Raw genomic sequence first — 7,832 nt, forward strand, 5'->3', positions numbered from 1 at the left:
GCTTGGGATATTGCACCGCAAAGACAAAGGCCCTGTGTTCAAGTCCAGTACCACAAAAGAGAGAGGAAGCCAACAAGCAGCATGCCAGGTTGTGGGAGCCCCTCTCGCCTTCAAGCAGGCCATGCTGGACCCGGTTCTCTGCAGTGACCACCGGAGGCTGCGCCTCCTGGTCCAGCTTCACAGGTCCCTGGGGTCGCCATAGGCAGCTCAGGCTGCCGCAGGCTCCTGGTCCTGCAGGCTCGGGGCTCCTGGCAGCCCCTTCATATCCACACGCCCCCTTCTCAGCTCTGGGACCTGGGCTGCTGCTGGGCCCATCATAGTGGCCCCGGGATGGGCATCAGGGCTCTAGGGAGGCACCAGGCCTGGGCTCCGCCCGGCCACTGGTGCCAGACTCCTGAGTCCGGATTTCCTGAGGAGTCAGCACCAGGTGGCCGGGGACATGGAGCTCGGTCCCAGGCATCCAGGGCTGAGGTGGCCTTGCTGTCACCGGGAGCTGACGGTGGGGGCAGCTGGGGACTGGGGAGCAACGCCCGCCCCTCAGCTCGGCCTGGCTCTCAGCACGAGGAGTGGGTTCCGCGCTCCGCGCCCGCTCAGGAAGGAGCCGCCACACGCTCTGCGTGGCCCCGACTGCGACAGACCCGAGCCATCCTCACCCCAGCGACTCCCAGGACAGTGACGCAGACGCCAGCTTCTTTTCTTCTGCCCGTGGCTTTCGTGGAGTTGGCCTCTGGGCTCTGTGGCCACGCTGAGGCCGGAGCCCCACGCCCACCCGAGGAGGACGGGCAGGGGCGGGCCCGGCAGCACCGTGCTCTCCGGAAGGCAGCGAGAGCCTCCTGACGGCTGTGGGCGGCTTGGGGTGAAGACACCCTCACCATCTGCCGGCCTCTGCCCTGGTGTCTGCTGCACTTCGACGCCGAGGTTCGGGACATGGGCTGCTCGGACTGCTGCTGGGGGTCGTCCCATGCGCGCGTCCCTCCTCTCACCCACGTCTCCTCTCCTATCTGCCCCATCTGAACCCCACTTGCGTTTTGTGGGGCTGTTTTTGTATTTCTTGGCAGTGCTGGGAGCGAACTCAGGGCTCTGCAGAGCAGCCGAGCACTGACCACTGAACCACCTGGCCCTGTCCAGCCCCAGCCCCGCCCTGCAGGAGCGAATCCCACTCTGCTGTGACCTCAGGCCCCACTGCTCCCTGTGCTCAGCCCCAGCCCCGCCCTGCCCCGTCAGAAAGGGTCCCTTGCTCTTGGGGGACCTCCCGGCCTCTCATAAGGCAAACTTGCTCTGCATGTGGACTCTGAGGCCCGTGTCCATGGGTGGGCATGTGCAGGGCTGGACCACAGGGAGACACACGGAGACCTGGACACCCGGAGGCTTGGCAGTTCTGAGACAGGATCTCCCCATGTGGCCCAGGTTGGCCTCAAACTTGCCTCCTCCTGCCTCAGCCTCCTGTGTGCTGGCCTCACAGGCACCGCCACAACCCCAGCTGCTGTTTAATCGGGCTCAGTCTGGACTCAAGGGAGCTCCAGGATGTGGAAGCAAAACAGTGTAACTGGAGCCAGGCCCACGTGTGCTCAACACGGAAACCTTTCTCCCGGCGCCACACAGAGCGCCGCACACCCTGCTGGCAGGTGATCTGGGCCTCTGCCCCCACCTCCCAGCACCTCACCTCCCCACCCCCAGATCTCCGGGGCCCCTCATGCCTGATGTTCCCACCCCGTCCCTGCGGGGGCAAAACCAGCCGTGGGGTCACTGTGCTCGGCAGTGTCACTGCTGTGTGAGGCAGCCGGGGAGGCTCTGTCTCCTCAGCCCGCCCAGGGCCACCACCATGGGCTGGGGAGGAGGACGGGACTGACCCAGCCTGCCAGGTCTGAAGACGGCAGAGCTTTACACTGGCTAGGGACCCTGCCAGGCCCCGGGCACTGAAGGACCCAGGGAAAAGTCTGGGTAACAGCCGTTGAAAAGGGACAGGACCCAAACCCAGCTCGTTCTGACAGCCGCAGACTTGATCCTGCTGAGGGACTGGAATGACCTGCCATCCCTTCCCCATTTCTCCTGCTGCCTGGCCTCTGTGAATACTCTGAAAGAAAGGATTCTGAGTCAGGACGGGTGGCACACGCCTGGAAGCCCAGCTCTGGGAGGCTGAGGCAGGAGGCTTGCAAATCCTAGCCCAGCCTGGGTAACTTAGTGACTTATGAGTCCCTGTCTTGAAAAGCAAAGCGTTGGGTTCAGAGGTCAGGGAGAAGGAAATTCCTCGGGAGCGGCCTGTCCCACCACCCTTCCTGACCAGCTCCTCCTCAGCATCTTGGCAGAAAGCTAGCTCGGCTCCTCTACGGTCACCTGCCCTGGCCGCCCAGGCCTTGCTCCGAGACGCTTGTCACTGGGCCGAGACCGAGTGCCACGTTGGCCTGGGCTCCTCAGGGTAGAGCTGTGTGGGTAGAGTTCAGCATGGGCTGCTCACCCCCACCCGCCACCGCCATGTGCAGAAGGGACAGAGGACTGAGCCCCAACAGGATGCAGGCAGGGACTGCAGTGGGATGGACGGCCACAGGCGACAGGCAAGGCCCTGAGCAGGTCATGTACCCAACAGGCACGGCTGCTGAGGGGAAGGGAGATTTTCGTCTATTTTACACATTTGGGGAGTTTCGCTTCTAAGATACATTTCACGTATCTTTCGTGTCTGTGAGCTGGGGATGGAACCCTGGCCCTTGGACATGCTGGGCCAGCACTACTCTACCCCGAGCCACACCCCAGCCTTTTTTAATTTTCAAGGCCAGGCTCATGAAGCTGCCAGGCTGGCCCCAAACTTCCAGTCCTCCTGCCTCAGCCTCCCCAGTGCTGTGATTGCATTTGTGCACCACCAGGCCTGGTTTAAAACATCTTTTAGGGGCTGGGGGTTTAGCTCAGTGGTTCCACTGCCTGGTTCGCAAGTGCAAGGACCCGAGTTTGATTCCTGGCACCAAAAAAACCCCCCATCTTTTAGGGGACTGAATTTTCTAAGTTTTCTTTAATAGAGTGTGTGATACTTTTATAACAACAAAACACCAAGGCAGAACTAAGCCAAGCGTCGTAGAGTGGCCCTGTCGTCCCAGCGCTCTGGGAGCCTGAGGCAGGATCACAAGCTTGAGCCCAGCCTGGACAATTCCATGACTTAGTGAGACCATCTCAAAATTAAAAATGAAAAGGGGGCAGGGGCAGGGAGGTAGCTCAGTGTGGAAGCCCTGGGTTCAATCTCCAGTGCTGCAAATAAAACCAAACCCACAAACTGAAACCCTGTCCATCAGACAACTCACCCCCCGCCGGGCCCTGTGGCCCTGGTGGGGTTCACCTGGGTCTTGGTCATCTCCCGGTTCTCCACCTCTGTCACCGGCTTCCTCCACTCAGGCATCCTGGACCCTGCCCCAGCTTGCGGGGGTACGACCTCCCTCTCCAGGGGACTACAGCGCCCCGTGGCTGGGCGGTCTTCACTCCCATCCGTCCCTTGGGGACGTCAGAGCTGTAGTCCCGTGAACGCTGTGCCTGATGCTGCCATTCAGGGACCTGGTCGGGGGCTGGCTGGGCCAGGTTTTGAGAAATGGGTTTGGGTTGAAATGTACCTAGCACATCCCCAGCCCCTAACCCACCTCCACGCTCCTTTTTTGGTTTTTTTGGTACCGGGAATCGAACTCGGATCCTTTCGCTTGTGAGGCAGGCGGAACCACTGAGCTAAACCCCCGGCCCTGCTTATAGCTTTTTGACTAATGCCTTTCCCACCTTGCTACCCAGGCTTCAGAACCCACATGAAGTGAAAATTTGCAAATTCACTGTAAATGCAACCTGCAAATCGTTTCGCTGATGACACAGGACAGTGCATTTGAACTTCAGGTAAACAGCAGAAAGATGGGGTGGGTGCTGGGGATCAAACCTGGAGACGTGTGCGCTCCACCGCCCAGCTGCCCCGTGCCAAGCAGCTCCCTGGTGCTTCACTCAGAGCTGAGGGGCACTGGCGGCCTCATCCCTGCTCCCCTGCTTCCCCCAGCTGCCACGCCTGCCTGGCCCCTCTCCCCGTCTGTCCTAGGTCAAACTCCCGAAGCAGCCTGGAACCACACCGGGCTTTGATTTGCCTGGCCCAGACCCCGCAGGCCCTTGCCAATGTTTCCAAAGATTTTTTGTTGTTTTCAAACGGGGTCAGTCTTGCTATGCAGTTCAGGCTGGCCTCCAACTTGTGGCGATCCTCCTGCCTCAGCTTCCAGCGCTGGGATGACAGGCGTGCACCACACCTGGCTTATTTCCAGTCTCGATCCCTCCGGATCTGAATGTGGAGGGGACAGTCCTCACACCTGCGCTTACTGCTCCCAGGTCAGGTCACTCGGAGGCCAGGATGGGCGCTGCCCGCCCACTGCAGGCCCCAGCGGCGCCGCGCCGGGCCCAGCTCCCTGGCCGCAGCGCTCCAGACAACACATACTAAAAATAACACGCTAGCAAAGCCACCGGCGCTGTGGCCAGGCCGGTCCAGGTCAGCGGCTCTGAGCCCGTCGTTATGACGCTGGGTGGTTCTGCTCGCGGGAGCAGGCGGGAGCGGACAGATAGTCGAGGGCAAGGCCAGGACCGGCCATGGCCTGGGGGCGCAGGGAGGGAGGGCGCCAAGCGGGCAGGAGCGGCCACCCCGCCCGCTATGCTCAGCCACCCGAGTTCACCGGGCGGCTCCTCTCTGTGGGGTCCCGGCCGCGCCTCGGGGCTCTCAGGACTGTGTAGCGCGGCCCAGGTTTTCAGCCTCTGCCGTGCGGGAGGGCAGCCGAGGCTCGTCTCTTTTCGCTGCCGACGGCCTCGGTCCCTCCGTGGCGCCTGGAGCCAGCGCCCGAGGTGAACTCTGCCCGGGCCGCACCGGTGAAGCTCGCAACAGCGAGGCCCTCGCTTGGCTCAGGGCCGCACAGGCCAACGGCGGAAACCTGCACCATGGTAAGGAGACCAGCCGCAGCATGCACGGGCCCCGGCCCGACCCGGCGAGCCGCACGCGGCCCCCGCGCAGACGCAGACAGCAGCAGGGCTCCCGGCGGCGAGCAGCGCAGCAGCGGCTGACGGGCTGGCGAGCGCTCAGGCTAGGCCTGCGCCTGCGCGGAACCTCCCTCCCGGGCCGGCCGCCCTCTGACCGCAAACCCGGACAACCACTGCACTACCATCAGGGCTTCCACCCGCTCGCAAGCTCTTTACCAAATACGGCTGCTGCCGCTGACAGGCGGAGCTGGGCTGTGCTGTGGGGCCACGCGGCCTGGTGACACTGCCCTGTTTTCCCGCCCCCCGGCAGGGGCTCCGGGGCCGATGTGTTCCCAGCTCCTCCCGAGGCCGCCTGCACCTCCCGACCCAACACCCACGCAGGGGACCCCGGGCCGAAGGAGCCGACCTGAGGAGCCGGGCCCGAGCGCGCCCTCTAGCGGCGGCTCCTCGCGCACGCAGCCCGCTCCCGCCAAGCTCGCCCTGCGGAGCCCGCGCGACCTCGGATCAGGTTTTCCGCGGGAAGCATTAAGCGCGCTGGAGCGCCGTGAAAGAGCTGGGAGAAGGCTCCGCGGCGTTGCCCGGCAGCCCAGAGTCCAGCGCTTTCAGGTTCTGAGAAAGCACGCAGACCACAAACGGGACTCTCAGGTGTATTTGGCCGTCCTGTGAGACTCACACTGAACAAAACCAGCCACGCGTGACCGCGGGCGCGAGCAGGCGGCTCCAGGCTGCACACGCAGCACAGCAGCTGCTGCTCACAGCCCAGCCCGACGCGCTGCTCTCCGAGGCCCGCGCACATCGCAGCGCTGGTGAGGCACAGCCTCTGCGGAGGAAGAGCCGAGGCTTCAGAGCTGTCCGCCGGATCAGAAACCCAGCCCTGAAGGGCAGGGCTCTTACTGCTCTCATCTCCATAGACTTGACATCGGAGTAGAACTTTCTCTTATTTCCAAGCCCGGATTTTATTTTATTTTTTTGGTACTGGGGATCGAACTCGGGTCCTTGCGCTTGCACAGCAAGCGGCGAAACCACTGAGCTAAATCCCCAGCCCTAAAAAATATGTAATTCTTTTTTTGTGTGGTACCGGGGATAGAAATCAGGACCTTATGCTTGCGAGGCAGGCAGTGGCACCACTGAGCTAAATCCCCAGCCCTCATTCCTTTTTATTTTGAAACAGGCTCTTGTGAAGTTGCCCAGGCTGGTCTGGAATTTAAATGATCGATCCTCCTGCCTCAGCCTCCCAGGTGGCTGGGACCACAGCAGTGTGCCATCATGCCAAGCTAGGGTCATTTTCTTTTTTGCTTTTTTGTGTTTTTTTTGGTACTGGGGATCAAACTCAGGGCCTTGCACTTCCCAGGCAGGCACAGTGCCCGCTGAGCTACATCTCCAGCCCTTAGGGTCATTTTCTTTTTTTTTTTTGGTACCAAGGATCGAACTGGGCCGGCCCTTGTGCTTGCACAGCAGGCGGGGAAACCAGAGCTAAATCCCTGGCCCTAGGGTCATTTTCTTAACATAGATCCGTAACAGTCCTGCAGGGAGAATGGCTTTGGAAGACTCCTGTGTTCAAAAGCCGGAAGAAATGTGCTAAGAAGGCAGTGATAAAATCTTGTCAGATCAAAGCTTTACTCTGAGAATAACAAAGGCCTGAAAGTGTGTGCACGTGAGGGGACAGAAGCACCTTATCTCAGAGGCTGCTGCTCCGCCAGGCTCGGCCAAGCTCCGTGCTCTCCAGCAGGGAGTCAAGCCAGGCACCGAGCTTCCGGCCATTTCTGCTCAGCTCCTCCCTCTGCATCTTGCTCACAACCCAGCCTCCCTGCAGGAGGGCACCACGCTCCCTCAGGCTCTCAGTAAATGGCAGTCAATGCAAGCAAATTTTCTGTGCTTCAATTACAAAGTCTGCTGAAAGCGCTACAGCGGAGACGGAAAGCTCATCCACCTCGCTCAGGGTTAGGGTTCTGCTGTTTCCTTGAATTAGCTACATTTCATTACCCACTGGGTTTGGAGGAAACTGCTTGTCTGTTATTACCCAAGATATACACCAGGTGTGGTTAAAAAATACAATGGATAAACTTTTTAAAAATGTGTCACAGTAAGACACATTCAAAGTCCTTCCTCCTGCTTCCGATGCACTCATCCTGTTGTTCTTGCCCATTTCCGGAGCCCTCTTTCCTGGTCTTTACAGGGTGTGCTCAAAAATACCATGACTGCCGCTGCCATGCGCATGCAGCAGGAAGGCAGCTCGTGGAGACATCAGAGTCCTCATCTACCCGATTAACCAGGTCGGACACCGTGCGACGTCTGGGTCCTCCCAAAGTGAAAGTGACGCAAGGGAGGGGTTTTAAATCAGCTGAGGACATGGAGGCAGCCAGGACAGTGCAACAGACAGGAAGGGGCTCCATCTGCTTCAGTGAGCCAGGGTGTTAAGCTGAAAGCAATGGCGATGTGTCCTTCACTGCAGTAAAATTCAAAACAAAGCAACAGAACTAACTCATTCACCGTATTTCTTGGCCATACCTCGTCTATCATTTTCTGACACTTCCCAATCTCACTTGAGTTTACTTTTTAAAATATTTAAAAATCTTGGGCCGGGGATTTAGCTCAGTGGTTCTGCTGCCTGCCTCAAAAGAGCAAGGTCCCAAGTTCAATCCCCAGTACCAAAACCCAAAACAAAACAAAATAAAATTTTTAAAGATCCTGAGAAAGCCACTTTCAGAGGCTGAGGCGGGAGGGCTTGTTGGGGCACCCCAGGCAGCTTGGTGAGAGGCCGTGGGCTCACTCCCCAGCACCACAGAACAGTAAAGAATAAAGCCCCGAGGGATTCTTCCAGGTGAACATTTAAAAATACAAAAGGAAAAAAAAATAAAAAATAC

This window comes from Heterocephalus glaber, unplaced genomic scaffold (genome assembly GCF_053883595.1).
Source record: "Heterocephalus glaber isolate CG9 unplaced genomic scaffold, H.glaber_assembly_v1.0 deba00001773, whole genome shotgun sequence".
NCBI classification, from domain to species: domain Eukaryota; kingdom Metazoa; phylum Chordata; class Mammalia; order Rodentia; family Bathyergidae; genus Heterocephalus; species Heterocephalus glaber.